We start from the raw sequence: 25,847 nt of genomic DNA on the forward strand, positions 1-25,847 counted from the left end.
TTCAAAAACATTCATATTTTAAATTTGAATTTTCAGAATTTAGAAACTAAAACAGTTTCTTTTATGATGTAATGCAGATAGCGCACTAAGATGAACTATTTTAGATAAGAATAGTTATGAAAATATTTTCAGAAATATCGAGGATATTTATAATGAAAGATACGATGATATCTTAGAATTTCTAATATCTAAAGATGATAGAGAAGATTTGTCCGTAAATGTTTAGAGTTAGGAGTAAGATATTTGTTAATGACTTCAGCAGATACTGAATCATTTGGATTCTTTGAAGGCAGGTTTAGTCTTTGTGATTTGTCCACAGCCTCCTTCATGGTTTGCTCAATCTGTTTTCCAGTTCCAAACCTTCTCTTTTTCTGAGCTTTGCCAACACACTATTCTTTATCATCAAACTTTTTGGCTGTTAAAGTCGTTTACAGTTTTTTCTGTTTCATCAGTGTTTTCAAAACTTCGAGAACTAATTCGCGGTTTAGTGTGTTTTTCAGAAACTTCACATTCAAAGTATGTAAGTATTGGAGATAGATGTTATATGTATATATATAACTATTGGCGTAGAATTGCTGCGAAATTCGAGAATAATGATTCAAACTTTTTGGTATGACAACTATCATTACAAGATGCAGATGAGTACATGATAGGGTTTCAATGAATAAATATAGTGATTTTTCGGAAAGTTAAAGATCAATGATGTTGCTGGTAAGTTTACTGCTAATATGATGAAATATAAACGGTTCCCTGGTAACTATGACGAAGGGCAAACTTATATATCAAGGTTATAATGAGGCTTATTCGAATGAAAAATCGAAGTTGATTTGCTGGAGGTGTGACAAAACTGGCTACTTTGAAAAGGAATTGCAAAGTTATTTTCGGTAATAATAATGTCAAAGGATCTAGCACAGTTTTGAATTCAAAGTATGGTTTTGTAAGATGTGAAAATTTAATATTGATATCTTCTATTAAATCTTGACTCGGATTCTAATCTGTCAAAAATCAGAATGTATAATCGAATTTGTATGAAAATGATTGTTATGATTCTTATGGAAGAATGTATATCGCTGTGAATGTAGTGAGTATAGTTAATGATTCTTGAATCAAAATTGAAGAATGTACAGTGTAACATATTAATTGTGAACTTATGTATTTCCCGGGTATTACCTACCCGTTAAAAATTTCACAAGTAATATTTGGTACAGAAGAATTTTACTACAGTCTTTATGAAAATATATATGTATATTTTCTTCGGATGTAATACGGATGTAATGAGTTAATATCATATTAAGCTCATTTGTTTTTCGGCTGGATTAGAAATGAATAATCTTTAAAACATTAAAGATTTCATAATCTTCGCTGAGTATTTCACTAATGTAATCAATACTTCATTATTTAGTTTTATTGATATTTCCTTAGTGAATCATGTTGGTGTTCATGGAACTCTTGCTAACTTCGCAAGGTACGAATGATGTTTTCTAGAAAGTTTCGAGTACATCAAAAATGAAAGTGTAAAATCAAACGTGTGAATAATACACTTAGTTTATTATGAAAAGGAATTCATTTAATTTGAAACAGAGACTGTAGTTAACGATGGTTATGTCGTTAATGTAGGATGTACATCATTGCATATTAGTAATATGAACTAACCGAGTAGTACCTACCAGTTAAGATTCACACGTAATAGCTTAGTACGAAAAGATTTATTTTGATTTCAAAATTCATATATATTAAATATACATATAATTTCTTCAGGGGAAATGAGTTAATACTTCATCGGTTATTGTTGCTGGTATTTCTTGATAACAACGGTGCGTATGATGTTGATGCTCGTGGAATAGATTGTGAAGTTGAGGTTTTCGATGCGATTGTTATTGGTGGTACTGTTGATGTCGGTGATGCTGCTGGTGCTTGTAACCTTTGCACCATATTCTTCAAAGCCACTACCCGAGCGTGAAGCTCGTTGACTTCTTCTATTACACAGGGATGATTGTTGGTTTGGACGAGCGGATGAATAAGATTCAGAATTTGAGATAGTATATTATCATGATGAGATACTCTGTAAATGAGAGAGAAAATGGTGTCTCGAACAGGTTCGCCGGTAAGTGCTTCAGGTTCTTCGCCAAGAGGGAAATGTGGTGGATGGAAGGGATCACCTTCTTCTTGTCTCCCATGACTAAGCAGGCTACGAACCCATCCCCAATTCATCCAGAATAGGTGATGGCTGATTATCAATTCCGGTTACACTGTCTTTGTAGTTCAGGTGAATATCCATATCGGAATAGCTGTCGGAGTTTAAGGAATTTTTGAACTAGATACGGGAACCATCTTGTATAATTAAGGAAATGATTTTTGATATGAAATAGATTATAGAATTTAGATTGGTACTCTTCAATACATAATTTACATATGTATATATAATACCAAAATTCCATAAATCACGGAAGAATTTTTGGAAGATGTCAGGAAAAGTTTACAGTAACAGATACGCAAAGATATGAATTAGCAGAAACACTAAGATATGAATTTTGTCTATACACTATTCATGTAATAACTGCAGGCAAATGTTTCTAGAGTTAAGAATGATAAGCATGTAATTTCTGACAAGAAATGATAAGCAAAACTCAGTAAAAATAGATACGGTCATAGTCCAGACTCACTAATGCATCCTAACAATTACCAGTTAAACACACTAATGCAAATTCTGGTTCCTTATGACCTCAAGCTCTGATACCAACTGTGATGATCTTTCCAAATCCCTTTGAACGAACACATCATTCATCGATTTCACAGTGAGGTACTGACCTCTACATGATACGTTTTGTAAACATTGCATTCTTTTGAAAAAGGCACACCATAATTGAATATCAAATTCCAAGGTTTTTGATGTTTAATAATATCTACATATAGACAATCACCGTAATTAATAGTTTACAATACTACATCCATTGATAATGCAGTCAAAATAAGATACATGATGATGATTTTGTGAATGCAATGTTTTCTTGAATAAAGCATGTATGACTCCATGCACATAGCTTGTATCACATATAAGCAAACAGCGGAAGACTTCTAGGAACCTGAGAATAAACATGCTTACAAGTGTCAACACAAAGGTTGGTGAGTTCATAGTTTTAATGTTTCGCATAATCTGTATATAAAGGTGGATCACAAGATTTCAGTTGTTTCATCCAGAAACGTTTATCAAAATATTCTACGAAATTGAGCACCCTGGTAACTAAACTTTAACGTTATAATAAGTACCCCTGTTTTAACATACATGCAACCAACATGTACAATACACGCAAACTAACGTGTACTAACCTCAAATAGCATACGTCTGTTTTATAGTTCAGGCTAGGGTTTCTATACCTGGATTAGACGGGGATGTCAAGCCGTATGGATCCATATATAACTACTCGCGCCCACCAGTTCTTATAACCGACAGTTACTAGTTACCAAAGCTAAGGGATTTTCGGTTCAAACTCGGTGTAGAATTTAGTATGTACTTTTATCCATTGCGTTTAAAATAAAGTGCATGTATTCTCAGCCCAAAAATATATATTGCAAAAGCAATTAAAAAGGGAGCAAATGAAACTCACCTTAGCATCACATAAAGTCGTTCACCGAAATGTGATCGAAACTCGAAATACCAAATAATCGTAGATATCAACCTAGAGAACATATGTTGATCAATAAATGTCTATCAAACTAGGTCAGGTCATAATGTATCACAATCCTAATGCTTGAGATCGATAAACAAAAGTTAACAAAAGTCATCTCAACAGTCAACCTGACCCAATATGATCTTTAAGTCTATACATGTTTATTATCATAGTATAAGTCTTGATAATTAAACGTATTTATATTTTATCAAACTCAAAATATTATTTATTTCAGGAGCTATATTATATTTGAATTATCATGGCAATCGAAAATATTTTATTATTTCACATATGATGTGTGCGAGGTGTAGTACGTGATACTATTAATTTTATTACGAAATACTATTAAATACGATACAATTTTATACAAGTTATTTATTTATTTATTGAATGGATATACTTAAACCTTGCTACAACACTTATAGGCAGTGTACCTAATCGTAGAGTAGTGTAGTTTTTAGTAAGTCCGGTTCGTTCCACAGGGAGCTAGCTGAATTTAACGCTATATTTTTATTAACTATATTTGTATATATATATATATATATATATATATATATATATATATATATATATATATATATATATATATATATATATATATATATATATATATATATATATATATATAAGTAGTATTATTATTATTATAAAAATGGGGTTTTATCGTTTAATGACCGGTTTGTCGATTTTACATCTTAAGTCACAATTAAAACCTAATGTAAAATATTAAATATAAATACAACTTAATTTAAAGTGTAAAGTAAATGACGATAAATAAAAGTGCGATAAATAAAAGTGCAGTAATTTAAAGTATGATAAATAAAATGACGATAAATAAAATGACGGTAAATAAAAGTACGATGAGATATAAATTAAAGAAATTATGCTTATTTAAACTTCCGTAATCATGATGTTTGACGTGTTGATTTTAATTTATTACCATGGGTTAATTGTCCTTTGTCCTGGATTTTTGTCCATAATAGTCCATCGGTCATAAAACAAAGTGCGAGTGTCCTCGTCAAATTACCCTTATATCCGAAGTCAAATATTTCAACTAATTGGGGACTTAAACTGTAACAAGGTTTTAATACGTTGTTAACAATTACACCAAGTGTCCTTGTATGTAATCCACCCCTGTTTTAATGAGTCCATTGACTATTAATCCATTCCCGTGTCCGGTTAAATGAACGATTATTAGTACTTATAAATATCCCGCCCATCGTATCCGATCGAGTGTATGTGGTTATTTATAGATACGTCAAATTGTAAATCTCTATATTAAATTAACTAAATATCATTCAGTTAAACAAATATAAAGCCCATTAATAGCCCATAGTCCAATTTCCACAAGTGTCGATCTTTTGTCCAAACCCCAATTATGGTCCAAAGCCCAATAACCCAGTCTTATAATTAGTCCAACATCACGATTACTTCGGCTTAAATAAGCATAATAATAACTTAGCTACGAGACATTAATTTAAAAAGGTTGAACATAACTTACAATGAGTATTAATCGCGTAGTGTTACACGGACAGAATTTCGAATTACAAACTTAAAACATTCGCTATTATAACCTTATTATTATTAACTTAATTATAAAATTATAATTATAAAATATAAATATATTGAGAAAGAGTGAGTATCAGTTGATGAAGGTGTACTGAATTCGGCAGAAAACGTTCCAATTTATAGCACTTGGCCACAACTTTACTGCCATGTGATCGCATGGAATTTGGTCTTCGCATGGCCCCCTGGGACAGCTCACATACTTTTGTTTTCTTATTTACCGATGTTTTTATTTAATAATATAATATAATATATATAATTTTATATAATTATATATATATATTATATTATATTCATGTGCGTAGTTGACTTGTACTTTCAGCTCCGTTGCGTCGCGCGTTGAAAGTTGGTTCATGTCCTGGTTCCGGATTTTTGAACGTCCTTTCGTACGATTTAATATCTTGTACTTTGCATTTTGCGGCTTGTATTCTTGTAATTTCTAGACGTTTCTCATCAATAATTTGAACCACTTGGATTGTACTTTGTACTTTTTAGCGTTTTGGTCGTTTGCGTCTTCAAATCGTCGAATCTGTCTTTTGTCTTCACCTTTTATTATTTAAACGAATATCACTTGTAAATAGAACAATTGCAACTAAAAGCTTGTCTTTCTTGAAGGATAATGCTATGAAATATGTATTCATTTTTAGCATTATCAAGTATTCCCAACTTGAGCGTTGCTAGTCCTCAAGCAATATAGAACTTGAATATAACTTTACTAGAATCACTTCTTTATTCTTCACACTTTGTACATCAGTGATTTTGATACGGCGGTATGAACAATGATAGTAACGTTGTGGTTTACAGTCCCACATGACTATAAAAATTTAGATCCTTTAAGGAAATTGGATCTTTATGAAAATATTTGATCTTTTGAAAATTCAATCTAGCTTTTACCCTAGATAAGTTTTCCGGAATAACCCTTCACCGGTGTTTGCAAAATGTTTTTGTGGGTTTCAGATTTGAAAATTTTAGCTCAAAACTTACGATTTTGTGTCACCCACTTGCTAACCTTGTTTTAAGAAAGCAACACGTCCAGTATACTTGCTCTGTATATTACCTTTCGGTAAACTACCGTCCGGTTGTAAAGGAAAGCGTTGACCAAGCAACTGTTAAGGCAATGTCTAATGACATGCAGATGTTCATGGTCCATAACGTGTCGGATGCAATTACTATCCTTTGTAGGAGCAATAGTAAAGATCACCCTATAGTTTTTCGGTCTGGCACAAGGTCCTGTATTCGACCATGCTATGCAACCACCGTTCTTACGGTTGACACCCGATTTGGTTCAGGTGACCTAATGAATTCCGGTGAATTCTTAGGATTTTACGTTCGATGGTAATGAACGCATTGAAAATGGGTTTTTCAGAAAACAAATCGGTCTGTAATTTGATCAAAATATTTTCTCGTTCAAGCTCGAGTTTAGATATCATCGAATTCCATGAGTTTGAATTCTCAATCTTTAAGGTCAATCTCAAGGATTGAGTAATATCAGGATTAAAAGCTGATTTTTAATCTTTTAAGGAGATTATCCTTTCTGGGGGTCTGATTCATTCGTCTTATAAGCTAATTTTCACGGTGCCCCCCATTGTACGAGACAGATCCTCTCATGGTTAGGATAAGTCTGACCACTTGGCGACCCTGTTTGATGCTGAGGTCTGTGAATTTCCAGCTGATTTTCGAGAAAACTTTTCAAGGTTTTTCGTAGACTCTACAACTGGTCTGGATGACAACTTCCTGACCTAAATCAAGAAGCGCGTGTCTTTTTCTCAGAAGACTTTACTTCCTTTTAAATTCCATTTATATTACAATAAACTTGGTAAAACTGATTAATATCGTCCAAAACAAAAGTATCTTCAATTATTTGTACAAAAATATGTGATATATGTTCTAAATAACTTGGTAAATATTTCCTACACTTGGCTTTTATTTTTCTTTCTTTGCCTTTTTATTCTCTTCTATTCCATTTTAAATGAATTCAAGCATTTTGGGTTGTTTTTCAATTTATGTCCTTTTCGAGGTAACAATAATTTCGGTGTTAACACCTAGTTTTATCGTTCATAAATACGTATAAACATGATTTTGAGTTCATTTAGTTGAAAATTTTTAAAAATTTTACTAGAAGTGGGTAGTCAGTATATAAGACTAGGGCTGTTCTTTATTATCAGAGAGCACTAGATTCTAATACAACTACTGCTTTACTAGTAAAGTTTAACGGTGGCTATTAAACCAAGTGTATAAGTCAAAATTTTAAAACCGAAAGAATTTAATCCCTTGCCACACTTAAGATCTTGCAATGCCCTCATTTACAAGAAATCAGTAATGTGTTAAATTATTGAGGTTGATTAGCGTAGAAAAATGATTAAATTTTACCAAAGTTTCCAAACATATTGTTGTTTATTTGAATGATAAATGGTACACATCATTTTTTCATTCCTGCAGTTGTTATTTCACATATATTTTACATCTTGTCGTCAAAATTAGTTGCTTTTGCTGAACTTAATGTCAGTCTTTGAAAATGCGCTGTTTTACCCTGTTGTGTACATGAGATAAAATACATACAATACAAATATAAACATGCATGGTATTTTGAAATGGGACTTAATATCCCACTTTCAAATTACAAAAATGAAATATTAGTACAAAATAATAAAAAATGTTAAACATTACATAAAAGCATCAAAATGTTAAATGTTTAACATAAATAGATAAAAATAATAAAAGATAAGGAATCACCAATGGAACACTATTGATTTGGATAGGGATTCCAGTTCATATCATTGCTCAGGTTCCATGGTTGGTTGTAGGTGTCCTGATAGGCTTGGTTGAGGTCGTACAGGTCAAAGGGTGGTCGCATGTCGGGCTGATGTGCTGGATAAAAAGCAGGCCGAGTCGGGATGTAGTTATGTGGTACCTGATATGATAGCTGGCTCATGATTTGGTGCTAATGAACTTGCCAGCTATCGTTTTGGCGTCACCTAGATTGCTCATACTCATCCGCGGCTCTCCACTGCTCATACTGATGATGCCTAGCCTGGTTATTCATTTCCACCTCATCTACATGCTGGAAGACATCAGTATAACTATCCCTAATGACATCCCTAATGTCATCTGCTTCTACCATCTCCTCATCCGAACCCCTCTCTACCTGTGGATGGGTGACCTGATATGGTATTGGCATATTGTGTCTCCGTTTTAATACCTTTGCACCTTGATATACCTGCAAACCTACAGTATCGGTTTGTTCCTCAATCTCTACCATCAGACCCCCATGCTCTTTATCTACACCTAAGTACTCTCCAATGAGAGTAACAAAAATACCTCCTCCTATAATACTTCCTGCTTGCATACCCTCAATAACTTTAGACAAATAGTGGCCTACGCAATAAGGAATGTTAACGAAGCTCCTCGGGTCTCGAATATACTTAAGGTAAAATAAATCGTTTAAGGTCATTTTTTCCTTGTTTCTACCCCGTTGTGTAATCGAGTTCGCTAAAAATCTATGTATTACCCGGAGTTCTGCCCTGTCAATATCTAAATAGGAGTGTCTTCCACCTCGCGTAAACTCCCTAAATCTTGACATACGCCTCCGTATGGCGTTAGTGTCAAAATTCTTATCTACTCTTTCACCTTCAGCAATTAAACTATTACAATCAGGTGTAATAATCTCAGCGGGGGTGTAGATCAGTAAAGCTCTAGCCATGTCCAACATGGACATTCTGTACATTGTACCTCCTAAAAGAAATCTAATAAAACTTTTATCTCCTAACATAGTAACCTGATTATTTAACTCTATAGTGCTAAGCAATTCCACACACCATTCTCTATATATAATTCTACGCGTAGTAAATAAGCGGATCCAATCGTTAAATGTAGAGTTACCATACCTCTGAACTAGTAAATCCCTAATCGGTTCGACTAGGTTAACTGCTTCCAAAGGCTCCCAATCGATTACCCGAGGCATTTCAATATTTTTGTGGTAAAGAATGTGCATATTCTTTTGAAATTTAGGGTATTCTGTCCAACAACGATTGAATCTTAGGTTGGGATGTAACTATTAGTCATCGATAAGTGGGTGTATAATCCTCGGGTGAGGCTGAAATTGACGATAATGAGTGTAAAATAGTGGTTCTGGCTCATGATATAGCATGTGTTGATTATAATGTTGTTGTTCAGGTTGTAGTTCCGGTTGTGGTGCTTGATCAGGTTCTTGTTCAGGTTGTCTAGACGATGATGCACCGTCTGTATCTGTATTTCTCTACAAAATACATTAAACACAAAATTTTTGCATCCAAATATGCATTAGTGTTAGCAAAATAATAAATTAAAACAATTACAATAACATGTTTAATCCATATTAAACTTATACTCATTTTCATATTTTTATCAATTCTACAATTTTTCAAATAAGCATATATGAAAAGGTATACAAAGTTCATAAGCATTCAACTCAAATAATATGTTAAAATAACCATTACTAGCAATTAAACAAGTATCAAATGGCATTTATATCAAAATAATCAAGTTCATGAATTTTAGACTTAAAAAGTGCACTTTGATGCTCAAAAATCATGTAAGGATCAAGGTTTGGATCATTTAGCAACCTAAACATGTTACACTACTTAATTTAGCAATAATTCATAACAAAAATAGGCCATAACCTGTTTATATCAAAAAGTCCCAAATTGCTCAAGAACACAAACCCTAGATTTCTAAAAAAATTGAAGTTTAAGGCTTCAAATCATGACAAATAGCATCAATCTAGGTTATACAAGCATAATATACTAATAATTTAACTCTAATTACGCTAGAAATCATCAAAATTAAATTAAGACAATTAATTATAATTATCATAAAAATTAGAAAATTTATGAGTTTAGGGGTAAAAATTTTACCTTTTTGCTCCCCATCTGAAAAAAGGCATGATTGAAACGGATTATAGCACGAAATTTAGTTGATTTTGGTTGAAAAATGATGAAATTTGAGAGTGTTTTGTGGGTGTGTTCGTGTATTTGTGTGTGTGAAAGTGGACAGAGAGCAGCTGCTCGTGTCCTTTTGTTTCTGATCAGTTTTGGGTCACCATGCGATCGCATGGTTTTCCAAGGCAAGCCCCATGCGATCGCATGGGGTGTAATATTGTATTTTTTTTTATATAAAAACCTTTATCTTGTAAAACAATTAATTAATTTATTTTTAAAATTTTGTTTCTTTTTAAATTGAGGTCGTTTCGGTACGTTGACCTAGTTCGTCCCTCGATAAAATTTTAAAATTTGTCATTTTAAAGCGTTTGTTTTAAAAGTAAAGATTTTTGGGTTTTTTAATTTTTTGGCATACTTTAAATCAATAAGATTAAAAATAATGACAACAAAATTTCTCGTCCCGTCCTCGGGTAAAGCAATTTCGGTTCCATAACCTAGTCTTCAACTTACGACGAATTTTAAATATCAAATTTTTAACTTAATAAAATAAAGTACATTTTTGTTTTTAAATTCACATCAAACTTAAATTTAAAATGCATATTAAAATTTCATATAAATATTAATGATATTTATACATTGGTTTTACAAATTTATATTTAAAATAATATAGTTATATATTAATTTTAAAAACAAGGTAAAAATAAAAATAAAAATCTTTTTGGTCTTTTATCCCACTTTAATCAATCAAATATTAACAAAAATATACGTCCCTCTTTTGGGTAAAGTAATTTCGGCTATATTACCTAGTTTTACTCTTGACGAATTTCTGAAATATTTTAAATTGATTGATTAAAGATATTTATACCTTATGAATAAACGATAAATTTCGTAGTGATGCATTAAATTTTTGTATGATATCAATAATTTCGGTTTATTAAACCTAATTTTATTGAATATCAATTTAATACTTTATAGCGAACGATTCAGCGTTTATAATCAAAAGGTAAAAAGCAATAAATAAAATAAAATAAAACTAAAAACTGTACATACTTACCTATGAGAAAGAATTCTCAGAGACCTGCTTTAGTCGACTCATAGAAGAGTCGTTCGATTTGGTTTTCCATAGCTACGTAAGCGTAACCAAGAATTTTCAATAACTTTTCTTCTAAACATATGAACGGTTCTTCTCTGCATAAAGTAACGAACTCGGTATTGGAATGTGTCTGATTGTTTGAACATTTACCTTCGTGTGACCATTTTCCGCATTTATGACATCTTTCAAGGTGTCGTGCTCTTCTTTTTATTGCGGATTTTGATTTTCCTTTACCAAAATGTATCTTATTATGATCTTTCCTGATTTCTTTCCTCACTTCGTTCATTTTGCTTCTTATGAATGATACCGGTTCACTCGGAAAAGTGTTATTATTACGTTTAGTAATCATAGCGTGTAGTAGTAGACCATGGTTCAGATCAAAGGAATTCTTCATCTCGTAAAACCTAAAAACACAAAAATTCAGAATGGGGGAGAAGACTAATTCTTTAGGGTCTGCTAGGGAAAGACCATTGGGATTCCATTCTCGAGAACTACAAGAAAACAGAACATCTAACTCTAACAGAAATTCATATTACCCTTAAAAGATTCGAATCTTCCCACACTTAGTTAGCTATGGTGTCGAAATTGTGATTAACTTCATCTTCAACTTCCATTGGATTATCTATGTAATGTTTAACTCTGTGACCATTAACCTTAAATTCAATCCCATTTGAATTTATTAACTCTATTGTTCCGTACGGGAAAACTCTTTTGACTATGAATGGTCCAAACCATCTTGATTTCAATTTTCCAGGAAATAGCTTGAATCGTGAATTGAAAAGAAGAACTCTGTCTCCTTCCATAAATTCTTTTGAACTTCTGATTCTTTTATCATGCCATTTCTTCGTTCTTTCCTTATAGATTAACGAATTTTCATATGCCTCATGTCTTAATTCTTCGAATTCGTTTAATTGACATAATCGTAGACGTACAGCTTCATGCAAATCAAGATTACATGTCTTCAAAGCCCAAAATGCTTTATGCTCAATTTCTACTGGAAGGTGACATGCTTTTCCGTAAACGAGTTTAAAAGGTGTGGTGCCAATTGGAGTTTTGTAGGCTGTTCTAAAAGCCCATAGTGCATCCTCCAATTTCATGGACCATTCCTTCGGATTTGATCCTACAGTTTTTTCTATAATACATTTTAAAGATCGGTTGGTATTTTCAACTTGTCCACTTGTTTGTAGATGATAAGCGGTTGAGATTTTATGAGTTACTCCATATCATTTGAGAACTTTCTCAAGTTGATTATTACAAAAATGAGTACCCCGATCACCTATTAAAGCTTTCGGTGTTCCGAACCTAGCAAAAAGACGTTTTAAGAAGTTGACGACAACTCGTGCATCGTTAGTTGGGAGAGCTTGTGCTTCCGCCCATTTAGATACATAATCAATGGCAACGAGAATGTAGAGATTATTATGAGATTTTGGAAATGGACCCATAAAGTCAATACCCCAAACATCAAATACTTCACATACTTGAATGACATTTTGTGGCATTTCATCACGTTGACTTATTTTTCGCCCTGTGACAAGCATCACAGGATTTACAAAGAAGGTGTGCGTCTTTGAAAATTGTAGGCCAATAAAATCCAGCGTCGTAGACTTTTCTTGCTGTGAGTTGAGGCCCATAATGTCCTCCTGTTGGTCCTGTGTGACAATGGTTTAAGATTTGACTAGCTTCATCTCCGAATACGCATCGGCGTATTATTCCATCGGGACAACTTTTGAATAAATGTGGATCTTCCCAAAAATAGTGTTTTATATCACTAAAGAATCTCTTTCGTTTTTGGTACGACAACCCTTATTCAAGGAATCCACATACTAAGTAGTTTGCATAGTCTGCAAACTATGAAATTTCATTATAAACGATTTTCAAAAGATATTCATCAGGAAAGTTATCTTGTATGGTCGATTCATTTAGAACTTCTAATTTAGGATTTTCAAGGCGAGAAAGACGATCAGCGGTGAGATTTTCTGCTCCCTTTTTGTCTCGGATCTCAATATCGAACTCTTGTAAGAGTAAGTTCCAACGGATTAATCGTGGTTTGGCATCTTGTTTTGAAATAGGTATCTAAGAGCAGAATGGTCGGTATAGACCACCGTTTTTGCTAGAACGAGATATGAACGAAATTTGTCAAAAGCAAAGACAATAGCAAGGAGTTCTTTTTCAGTAGTTGTGTAATTCGTTTGTGCTCCTTGCAACGTCTTACTAGCGTAATAAATAGGTTGAAATCGTTTTTCAATCCTTTGTCTTTAAACGGCTTCCATTGCAAAATCACTTGCATCGCACATGAGTTCAAATGGTAGATTCCAATTTGGAGTTATCATGATCAGCGCATTAGTGAGTTTTTCTTTAAAAATATTAAAAGATTTGATGCATTCATCTGAAAAAAATGAATGGAGCATCTTTTTCTAGGAGTTTATTCATAGGAGTGGCAATTTTAGAAAAATCTTTTATGAAACGTCGGTAAAAACCGGCATGCCCTAGAAAACTCCTAACTCCTCTAACATTGGTGGGATGTGGAAGCTTAGAAATTACATCTACTTTAGCTCTATCCACTTCAATTCCTTCCTTTGAAATTTTATGACCAAGAACGATGCCTTCTTTAACCATGAAATGGCATTTCTCCCAATTAAGTACTAGATTTGATTGTTCGCATCTAATAAGCACTCGTTCAAGATTAACTAGACATGTTTCAAAAGTATCACCGAAGACTGAAAAGTCGTCCATTAAAACTTCCATGCATTCTTCTATTATGTCGTGAAAAATCGCCATCATGCATCTTTGAAAGGTTGCAGGGGCGTTGCAAAGTCCAAATGGCATGCGTTTGTAAGCAAAAGTACCATAAGGGCACGTGAATGTGGTTTTCTCTTGATCCTCGGGTGCGATTGGAATTTGAAAGTATCCGGAGAAACCGTCAAGAAAACAATAGTAACTATTCCCGGCTAACCTTTCCAACATTTGATCAATGAAAGGTAAGGGAAAGTGATCTTTTCTGGCGGCGTCATTTAATTTTCTATAATCAATACAGACACGCCATCCTGTTACAGTCCTAGTAGGAATAAGCTCATCTTTTTCATTTGTGATGACAGTCATGCCACCCTTCTTAAGCACACATTGAACTGGGCTTACCCATGGACTATCAGAGATTGGATAAATTAAACCTGCATCGAGCAGTTTAATTATTTATTTCTTAACAACATCTTGCATATTGGGATTTAGTCTTCGTTGGTGTTGCACATATGTTTTATAACCTTCTTTCTTAAGGATTTTATGTGTGCAATACGAAGGACTTATACCTTTAATGTCATGAATCTTCCATGCAATAGCTGGTTTATGAAATTTTAGCACAGAAATGAGTCAAGATTTTTCATTTTCAGTAAGAGAAGATGATATTATTACAGGTAATTCAGATTCACCATGTAAATAAGCATATTCCAAATGGTTTGGAAGTGGCTTTAACTTTAATATCGGTGGTTCTTCTATCGATGATTTGTATCGATATCTGTCTTCCTCTTTTAGCATTTGAAGTTCTTCTATTGTTGGTTCATATTCATTAGCCATGAGTGTAGCTAATATTTCAACTTCATCAATTGGTTCAGTTCCTTCTCTTAAAGAACATTCTCCTGTTCCTTGTAATTCTGAAAATTCTTCTAACAATTCTGCATGTGAATCTATAGTTTGAATATAATATCATGTATCATCTGCAGATTGTGGTTGTTGCATGGCTCTATCAACAGAAAAGGTAACACTCTCATCCTCTATACTTAGGGTCAGTTTCTTACCAACCACGTCTATTATTGCTTTAACCGTGTTTAAGAATGGTCTTCCTAATATGAGAGGAACTCGAGAATCTTCTTCCATGTCCAGAATAACAAAATCTACTGAAAATACTAAAGTACCAACTTTAACTAGCATGTTTTCCATTATCCCTCTAGGATATTTTACTGATTGATCGGCTAGTTGTATGCTTATCCTTGTTGGTTTCAATTCTCCGAGGTCTAGTTTAGTGTATAGTTAATACGGCATTAAATTTATACTAGCACCTAAGTCTGCCAATGCTTCTATTGAACTAAGACTTCCCATAAAACATGGAATTGTGAAACTTCCTGGATCTGATAATTTTTCTGGTAGTTTATTCAACAGTACTGCAGAACAATTAGCATTCATTGTAACAGCCGAGAGTTCTTCCATTTTCTTTCTATTTGTGATTAGATCTTTCAGGAATTTAGCATATCTTGGCATTAATGAAATCACATCAATGAAAGGAAGGTTGACATTTATTTGTTTAAACATATCCAAGAATTTGGATTGCTCGGCTTCAAGTCTTTCTTTTCTCATTTTACTCGGGTAAGGAAGAAGTAGTTGGTATGGTTTGACATAAGGCTTTGCCTTAACTGTGTTATCTTTATTAACCTTTTCAACTACCTGTTCTGATTCCTTCTCTTACTCAGGCTGTAGTACCTGTGTAGTATGAATAGAGTCATCAGAAATTACAGGCATTTCAGGTGGTTTAAGTGTAATACCACTTCTCGTGATAATGACTTTAGCAGTTTCATTCCGGGGGTTAGTATTTGTATTGCTAGGTAGACTCTCCTATTTTCTTTCACCTATCAACCTTGTTAGGTTACTTACTTCTTGTTCCAGATTTTGGATTGAAGCTTGTTGATTTCTAAATGCTTGAGCATTTTGTTCATTCGTTTGTTTCTGAGATGTGAAAATTGAGTTTGAGATTCAACTAGCTTCGACATCATGTCTTCTAAATTTGGCTTTTTACATCGGTTTGTGGTGGTTTATTTGAAAAAATAGGTCTTTGCTGGTTGTAAGTATTATTAGATACTTGTTGATTGCTAGGACCTTGTTGGTTGTTGTATGGAACATTTCGGTTATAATTCTGATTTTGATTGTAGTTCGGTCTTGGCGGTTGATAATTATTCTGATAATTATTTTCAGGCCTTTGATTCATGTATGAAACATTCTCTCTTTGTTCCATTGTTTGTTTAATACTGAGACAATCTTTTGTCAAATGTAGTCCTCCACACTGCTCACAACTAATTCATCGTGAATATCTTTAGTCATCTTTTCCATTCGTCTTTCGAAAGCATCTAGCTTTGCGGAAATAGAATCAAAGTCATGGCTAGAATCGGCTCTAGCCGCTTTAGATGATCTAACGATGTCTTTTTCTTGATACCACTCATGTGAGTGGGAGGCTGTGTTATCAATAATTTTGTAAGCTTCAGTTGCGGTTTTCTTCATAATGGAACCACTAGCTGCTATGTCGATGTCTTTTCGTGTAGTAATGTCTCATTCTTGGTAGAATATTTGTACTATTTGATAAGTGTCTAAACCATGTTGAGGACATCCTCTCAACAACTTTCCAAATCTTGTCCATGCTTCATATAAAGTTTCATTTGGCTTTTGTGTGAACGTAACAATTTCTCCTTGAAGTCTCACGGCTTTAGATGCCGGAAAGAATCTTTTAAGAAAATTTTTAACTAAAACATCCGATGTATCAATCGCTCCTTCATGTAACGATTCTAGCCAATCTTTGGCTTCTCCCTTTAAAGTTCAGGGAAATAACATGAGATAGATCTGCTCATCCTCAACTTCTCTGATTTTAAATAGAGTACAGATCCTATTAAAGGTTCGGAGATGTTCGTTTGGATCTTCTTTTGGCGTACCACTAAATTGGCATTGATTAGTTACCATGTGTAAGATTTGTCCTTTGATTTCATAATCTGGCGCATTAATGTCTGGTTGAGTAATGGCATGACCTTGGCCAATGCGTGTATCTCTCATTCGATCTTCATACTTAGAGGTTCCTGATTTTCCATGATTGAATTGGTTGAATATGAATCACTAGAGGATTCTGATTTAACGGTTATTTCTTCGACAATCTCTGGTTGAATGATTTGTGGTTCAGGAGGAATGATTAGTGGTTCAGGATCTCTGAATTGTCCCTGAATATCCTCCGGGTTCTCAATTGTGAAATCGGGTTCAAAAAATGGATTATCGGAAATTTGAATTGGAGTACTTGGTCGATTAGATGACGATTCTAAAGAAAAATCAACGACGATTATATTGGCAAGATATCTTGATCGAGTTATAGGTGGTGAACGTTTTGCTCGGTGCATTCACTGAATATCCTATTAGTTATAAAGATAAAAATTATATAAGTTATCAAATTAATAGACTTTTCTGATTTTGTCCACGTTTCGAATAGCCAATAGATGCAGCAGGTAGCCAGGACCCTTTAAATCGGAAGCCCACAACTCGCCACTAACAAATCCAACTATTACTACGAACCAGAAAATTTTGGATGTCTATCAATTTAACCACTCAAAATAATTTTTTCGTCGAGATTTAAAGAAAATTCTATGTCCTAAAAACTAGAGCATAGAAATGAAAAAGAAAAAGCGCGTCGAGAAATAAGAGTCGAAAAACAAACGTCGAAAAACAAACAGTCGAAAAATAAAAATAAAAAAATAAAGCGTCGAAACTTAGAATTCTAAAAACTTAAGACTAAAAGTTGCGTCTAAAGGTATTAAAGCTTAAAGGAATTCTAAATTCAAAATGACAATAACTTAAAAGGCACTAAAATCTATTAAATATTAAAGCGATAAGCGATGTTGTAAAATTCTAAAGCATCTAAATCTTATTCTAAAGAAAAAGTACTTCAGGGATTTTACAGCAAAGCTTAAAAATCTAGAAATAAACATAACTATGGCAAAAACTAATTTTAAAACTAATTACGAACGATAAATATAGACTACGTACTAAATAATAAAAAGATACAAAAATGATAAAATTACTTATTTTTATAAAAATATTATTTTTATATTATTATTTTATAAAAGTATTAATTTATATATTAATAAAACTAATTAAAACTTAAAATACAAAAATAAAACTAAAACTAAAACTAATAATTATTTAATTAAAACCCTAATTACTAATTAATTAATAATAATTATTAATAAACCCTAACCCTAATTCGTCGGTCAAAGGTACCAGACCTGTCAAATCACCTCATGCGACCGCATGAGGTTTCTTTATTCTAGCCATGCGATTGCATGGCTTCGGGTTCCAGGTCAGAAGTTTGGGCTGCTACAGTACGACCCGTATTCAGTTTTACTTATTTTTTTTTTCTGATTTTTAATTTATAAAAATAAAATAATTTAAATAAAACTTATAAATTAAAAAAAATTACTTATTAGTTTTTATAACTTTTAACAATAAAAATATAAACTTTTTTTAATTTAACTAAACTTTAAAAATATAGATATATATTTTTTCTTTTTCTTGTTTTTATATTTTTGTTTTTAATATTTAAAACTTATGTAAATATATTTTTACAAAAATTGCTTAAATTTTTTTATTATTATTATATCGTTCTATGGCGTCCCCGGCAGCGGCGCCAAAAATACTTGATGTGTGCGAGGTGTAACACATAATACTATTAATTTTATTACGAAATAATGTTAAATACGATACAATTTTATACAAGTTATTTATTTATTTATTGAATGGATATACCCAAACCTTGCTACAATACTTATAGACAGTGTACCTAATCGTAGAGTAATGTAGTTTTTAGTAAGTCCGTTTCGTTCCACAGGGAGCTAGCTGAATTTAACGCTATATTTTTATTAACTATATTTGTGTGTGTATATATATATATATATATATATATATATATATATATATATATATATACACACACACATATATATATACACACACACACACACACACATACATAGATATATATATATATATATATATATATATATATATATATATATATATATATAAGTAGTATTATTATTATAAAAGGGGGGTTTTACCGTTTAATGACTGGTTTGTCGATTTTACGTCTTAAGTCACAATTAAAACCTAATGTAAAATATTAAATATAAATACAACTTAATTTAAAGCGTAAAGTAAATGACGATAAATAAAAGTGCGATAAATAAAAGTGCAGTAATTTAAAGTATGATAAATAAAATGACGATAAATAAAATGACGGTAAATAAAAGTACGATGAGATATAAATTAAAGAAATTATGCTTATTTAAACTTCCGTAATCATGATGTTTGACGTGTTGATTTTAATTTATTACTATGGGTTAATTATCCTTTATCCTGGATTATTCGATATGTCCATCTGGTTTTTGTCCATAATAGTCCATCGGTCATAAATATAAAGTGCGAGTGTCCTCGTCAAATTACCCTTATACCTGAAGTCAAATATTCCAACTAACTGGGGACTTAAACTATTACAAGGTTTTAATATGTTGTTAACAATTACACCAAGTGTCCTTATATGTAATCCACCCCTGTTTTAATGAGTCCATTGACTATTAATCCATTCCCGTGCCCGGTTAAATGAACGATTATTAGTACTTATAAATATCCCGCCCATCGTATCCGATCGAGTGTATGTGGTTATTTATAGATACGTCAAATTGTAAATCTCTATATTAAATTAACTAAATATCATTCAGTTAAATAAATTTAAAGCCCATTAATAGCCCATAGTCCAATTTCCACAAGTGTCGGTCTTTTGTCCAAACCCCAATTATGGTCCAAAGCCCAATAACCCAGTCTTAATATTTAGTCCAACATCATGATTACTTCGGCTTAAATAAGTATAATAATAACTTAGCTACGAGACATTAATTTAAAAAGGTTGAACATAACTTACAATGAGTATTAATCGCGTAGTGTTACACGGACAGAATTTCGACTTACAAACTTAAAACATTCGCTATTATAACCTTATTATTATTAACTTAATATTAAAATTATAATTATAAAATATAAATATAAATATAAATATAAATATATTGAGAGAGAGTGAGTATCAGTTGATGAAGGTGTACTGAATTCGGAAGAAAACGTTCCAATTTATAGCACTTGGCCACAACTTTACTGCCATGCGATCGCATGGAATTTGGTCTTCCTGGCCATGCGATCGCATGGCCCCCTAGGACAGCTCACATAATTTTGTTTTCTTGTTTGCAGACGTTTTTATTTAATAATATAATATAATATATATAATTTTATATAATTATATATATATTATATTATATTCATGTGCGTAGTTGACTTGTACTTTCAGCTCCGTTGCGTCGCGTGTTGAAAGTTGGTTCATGTCCTGGTTCCGGATTTTCGAACGTCCTTTCGTACGATTTAATATCTTGTACTTTGCGTTTTGCGGCTTGTATTCTTGTAATTTCTAGACGTTTCTCATCAATAATTTGAACCACTTGGATTGTACTTTGCACTTTTTAGCGTTTTGGTCGTTTGCGTCTTCAAATCGTCGAATCTGTCTTTTGTCTTCACCTTTTATTATTTAAATGAATATCACTTGTAAATAGAACAATTGCAGCTAAAATCTTGTCTTTCTTGAAGGATAATGCTATGAAATATGTGGTCGTTTTTAGCATTATCAACATAGCTTTCCAATACTTGTAAAATCAGATTATAGTGTTTATAAAGCTTTAAAACATGATAAGACAGTCAACTTTGACAATTGTTCAACAAAATGAGACGTGCTTTATATAGAAATTCATTTAATCGATTAGTAATATTTGAAAATCCAATTTTTCAATCTCATAGACAAGTTGTTTAACTATTAATTTATAGTTTCAAATACAATTTCAATTAACGTCAACCATAATTAAGTTGACCATATCTTTTAATCCGTTCATCGAAACTATTCAATATCTAAATGAAAAGTTATTGATTTTTCGCCAACTTTCCAATGACATGCATATCATATACCTTATCTCAGTAGCATGTGTAATAAACTCATGATCTATCATAAATTATTTAACGACGAAAGTAAGCATACAAGCATGCATAATTCTATACACTCGAGCACTAGTCAGGAATACACTATTATTATATAAAAGATAAGATATGAGTGCTCACGTATCAATATTGAGATTCAATATTGCAGGAAAGTACGTAGACGCAACGGAGATGATAAACACTAGGTTTGACTTGCGAACAATACCCACGAACATTACACGTAACCTCCATAGTTATAACTCATAATTTCCCTAGCTCTATCCCACTCAAAAACTCGTTTTGTAACCATTTGGGCATTATCCTCGTCGTAATATTTTATGTATAATACTACTAATAACACACTTACCCATAAGATTATTAATAATAATAATAATAATAATAATAATAATAATAATAATAATAATAATAATAATAATAATAATAATAATAATAATAATATAAATATATATATATATGGAGAGCAGAGAGATAGATTGAAGAAATATGAAATGAATTCGGTCACCAGGCTTCGCGTTTTATAGTACTTGAATTGTCCAGCCATCCCATGCGATCGCATGGGACTCATGGCACATAGCCATGCGATCGCATGGCTCTTGTTGCCAGCCCACATTCATTTGTTTGCTAGTTTGTCGACATATTATTTAATTATATATAATATATTTAATTTATATGATTAATTATATATTATATTAAATTCACGTGCATAGTTGACTAGAAGTTTTCATTCCGATGACTCGTATGTTGTCACTCGACTTATGACCCAGTTCCGGTTTCTCGAACGCATTTTCGTACGCTTAGAAAACTAACACATTACGTTATGCGACGTGTACCTTTATTAATAATTCGACCCAATCATCGATAGACTATATTACTCAGAGTATAATCTTTACATATGAGTGTTGTGGTCATTTGCTTCTATAAATCAAGATCTCGTTATCAATTAAAATATAAATAATAATATCAAAACGTTTTATATCTAAATTACTATTATATATTAAAATATATATTATTTTGAAATATTTATTTAATTATGAAGCAATAAACGAGTGCTATAAACCTTTAAAAAATATATATATATTTTTTGAACCCATATATATCTATATATATATATATATATATATATATATATATATATATATATATATATATATACAATATAAACACGTTACAAGTTATTTTATATATCCAATTCCAAATATAAACAAAATTAAAAGATTTTCTAAATCGAAGTGGACCTCACAACAGAGATTCGTAACAATCGTAATAGCTATGTGATTGTTAGATGCTATCAAAATATCTTCTACTTCGATCGTTTGATATTATACTTTAATTCCGTCGATAAACATATAAAACATATATTGAGACAAATACGTTTAATGTAAAGTACTTATTACTTTGTTAATGTTTTCAAGTTATAATATATACATATATATACATATCTTATGCTTACAATCGTTCTTGACTCGTCGAAATTTGGTCGAGGTTAAATGAATACATGAACACAGTTCAAAATGTTTAAGATTTAACTTATCAAACTTTGCTTGTCGTGTCAGAAATATTAAATCATTTAAGGATTAAGTTTAAATTTGGTCGAAAATTTCTGGGTCATCACACTTAGGCTACCAATCTAAAAAGGGGCATATTCGATTCAATAATCCAACCATAGAATGTCGTTTCGATTACTTGTGTCTATTTCGTAAAACATTCATAAAAGCGCATGTATTCTCAGTCCCAAAAATATATATTGCAAAAGCGTTTAAAAAGGGAGCAAATGAAACTCACAATACTGTATTTTGTAGTAAAAATATATATGATGACATTGAACAAATGTGGGGTTGGCCTAGGATTCACGAACCTATATCATTTGTATATATATTAAAACATATACTCGAAATCGAATAAAACTATTTCTTATTAGTAATGTATTTGTTATATTAATAATTTATAAGTTTCATTATTTATTTATATATTTTCATTTTATATATATAGAAATATTAATATAATTAAGTTATGTAATTTAAAATTATTTTTGTATATAAAATCTTTATTTTTTTTCTTTTTTTTATACCTATAATCTTAACAACGTTATTAAAACTTTATTTTTATATTCATAAATTATTTTAATAATAATAATATTGATAAAAATTAGAATAATATTACTGATAGTTTTAATAATAACTTTAGTAAAATTGATAGTAATGGTAATAAATTTTAATAGTAATAGTACTAATAATGATAATCATAATAATAATAATGATGATCATATTAATGATAATACTTATAACAATAATAATGATAAACATGATATTAATAATTATAAATATATTGATAATACTAATATTTATAAAATGATACAAATTCTAATATTAATGATAATAATAATAATATATTTTGATTAATTTCATAATAATAATAATGATAATGATAATCCTAATCATAATGATGATAATAATACTAAAATGATAAGTTTACTACAAATAATAATTTTATTAATACTTATAATAATAATAATGATAATGATTATAATACTTATACATTTGATAATAAAATTAATAATTTTAACACTAATAGTAATAGTAATAGCAATAACAGTAATAACAATAACAATAATAATGATAATCATAATAATAATAATAATAATAATGAAAATGATATTATAAATAATAATAATAATTAAACTACCTTCAATAGAAAAGGCTTTAAAAAGAATACTGCTCCAACAGGGACTCGAACCCGAGACCCCTAGCTAACCCGACAACACCCAAGACCATCTGATCTGTTTCCTTTTTCTGAATTTATTGGTATCAAAAATATATATAACTCGTTTTTTGTTTTCTGTTTACACTTCCTTCTTCTTTAAAATCAAAAACGAACCAGGATCAAATATAACTTATAATGAATTCCGTATACAGTTTTAGGATTTGTAAATTAAATGAAATGATCCTCCAATCGAAATAACTCAACAAAAATAAAATAAAAAAATAAAAGAAACTTTCAGAGTGCTTATGCTGCTGCCATAGTTTTTCAAAAAAAAAATATTGGTTTTGGGTTTCAAGAACGTTTTAGCTCAGGGTTTCAACATGAAAAGGTTTGTAAATCACTCCACGAAACTTTTTTAATCATTAATTTGATCAGAAACAGAAACACGTATGCGAATTTGATTCAAGAACAATTGTTGACTTTTTTGTATAAAAACTTTGACTCACGAATTCGTAATCGATATGAGGAATTATAATTTGAAATCTTGCAGAAAGTTTGACGTTAGGATTCCTAAAAAAATTGTATTTTTAAATTTTGAAATATCATTTGAAATCGAGCTTTTAAATTAAGTAACTGGAACAGAGATGTCGAGCAAAAATAAAAAAAAATCCATTTTAATTCATTCAACTACACAAGTGGTATATAATGAACGAATTTTGTTTGATAATGTTGATGAGATTGACATGTAATAGATTACCGATAGAAACAAAATCGAAAAACAGTTTGATGGTGATTTCTAACAAATTCGTACTAACGATTATGATGTTTAATAATTTAGGAGATTCAAAAAAAAATCAAATATAGTTTTGATAGGTCTCTGCAACTGAATTTTAGATTTTTAATTGGTACGTACGATTTATATAATTATTTGTTAATAATTAATAATTATAATATTATTAATAATAATCTAAATACAAATAATAATAATAATATTAATAATTAATATAATAATAATAATAATAATAATAAGAGTAATAATAATAATATGTCTCAATAATAAGAATTTTAGTGAAATTTATATTAATAATATTATTAATGATAATTACAATAATAATACTAGTTATATTAATATTAATATTATTATTAGTAATAATAAATTATTTATATCAAATTTAATATCTATTATATTTTTAAAATAATAATATTAATAACACTGGTATCGATATTATTATTAACAGTAATAACAATATTTTTATAACAATTAATATAGTAGTATTACAATTTTATAGATTATGTACTATAACTATATAATATATTATATAATAATGAGTATTATATATTTTAATAGTAATAATATCTAGTCATAATGAAGATATAACAAGTTACATGTTTCCATTTTTATATATTAATATTAGTAATACAGATATTGATATTAGTAATAATAAAAGCATTTATAACAAATATATTTTTCTATACCTATATATTTTATATTAAAATAATAACATTCATAATACTGATATTATTATTACTATTAATATTTATTTTAATGATAATAATAACAACATTAACATAATAACTATATTTTGTAATTACATATATTAATATTACATTTTATTAATTATATAATATATATTATATATACTTAATATTTATACATTTTACATATAGTAATAGTTACATATATTGAAACTACTAAGTATACTAATGTTTTAAATATCAAGTCTTATATTGAATCAAATAAACTCATAGTATAACATTTATGAAATGTCCCGTTCTTATTGATTAAAAACGTTCCATATTAATTGATTTCGTTGCGAGGTTTTGACCTCTATATGAGACGTTTTTCAAAGACTGCATTCATTTTAAAACAAACCATAACCTTTATTTCATCAATAAAGGTTTAAAAAGCTTTACGTAGATTATCAAATAATGATAATCTAAAATATCCTGTTTACATACGACCATTACATAATGGTTTACAATACAAATATGTTACAACGAAATAAGTTTCTTGAATGCAGTTTTTACACAATATCATACAAGCATGGACTCCAAATCTCGTCCTTATTTAAGTATGCGACA

General features: G+C 30.6%; 1 non-coding gene across 1 annotated transcript; it reads left to right on the forward strand.

The window, feature by feature from the left end:
- The first annotated feature begins 16,590 nt into the window (after positions 1-16,590).
- LOC139886815 (small nucleolar RNA R71) lies at positions 16,591-16,697 on the forward strand. The gene has a single exon (XR_011772678.1). It is a non-coding gene; the product is annotated as a small nucleolar RNA R71 (small nucleolar RNA).
- Positions 16,698-25,847: the final 9,150 nt, after the last annotated feature.

The sequence above is a fragment of the Rutidosis leptorrhynchoides genome, chromosome 1, assembly GCF_046630445.1.
Source record: "Rutidosis leptorrhynchoides isolate AG116_Rl617_1_P2 chromosome 1, CSIRO_AGI_Rlap_v1, whole genome shotgun sequence".
NCBI lineage: Eukaryota > Viridiplantae > Streptophyta > Magnoliopsida > Asterales > Asteraceae > Rutidosis > Rutidosis leptorrhynchoides.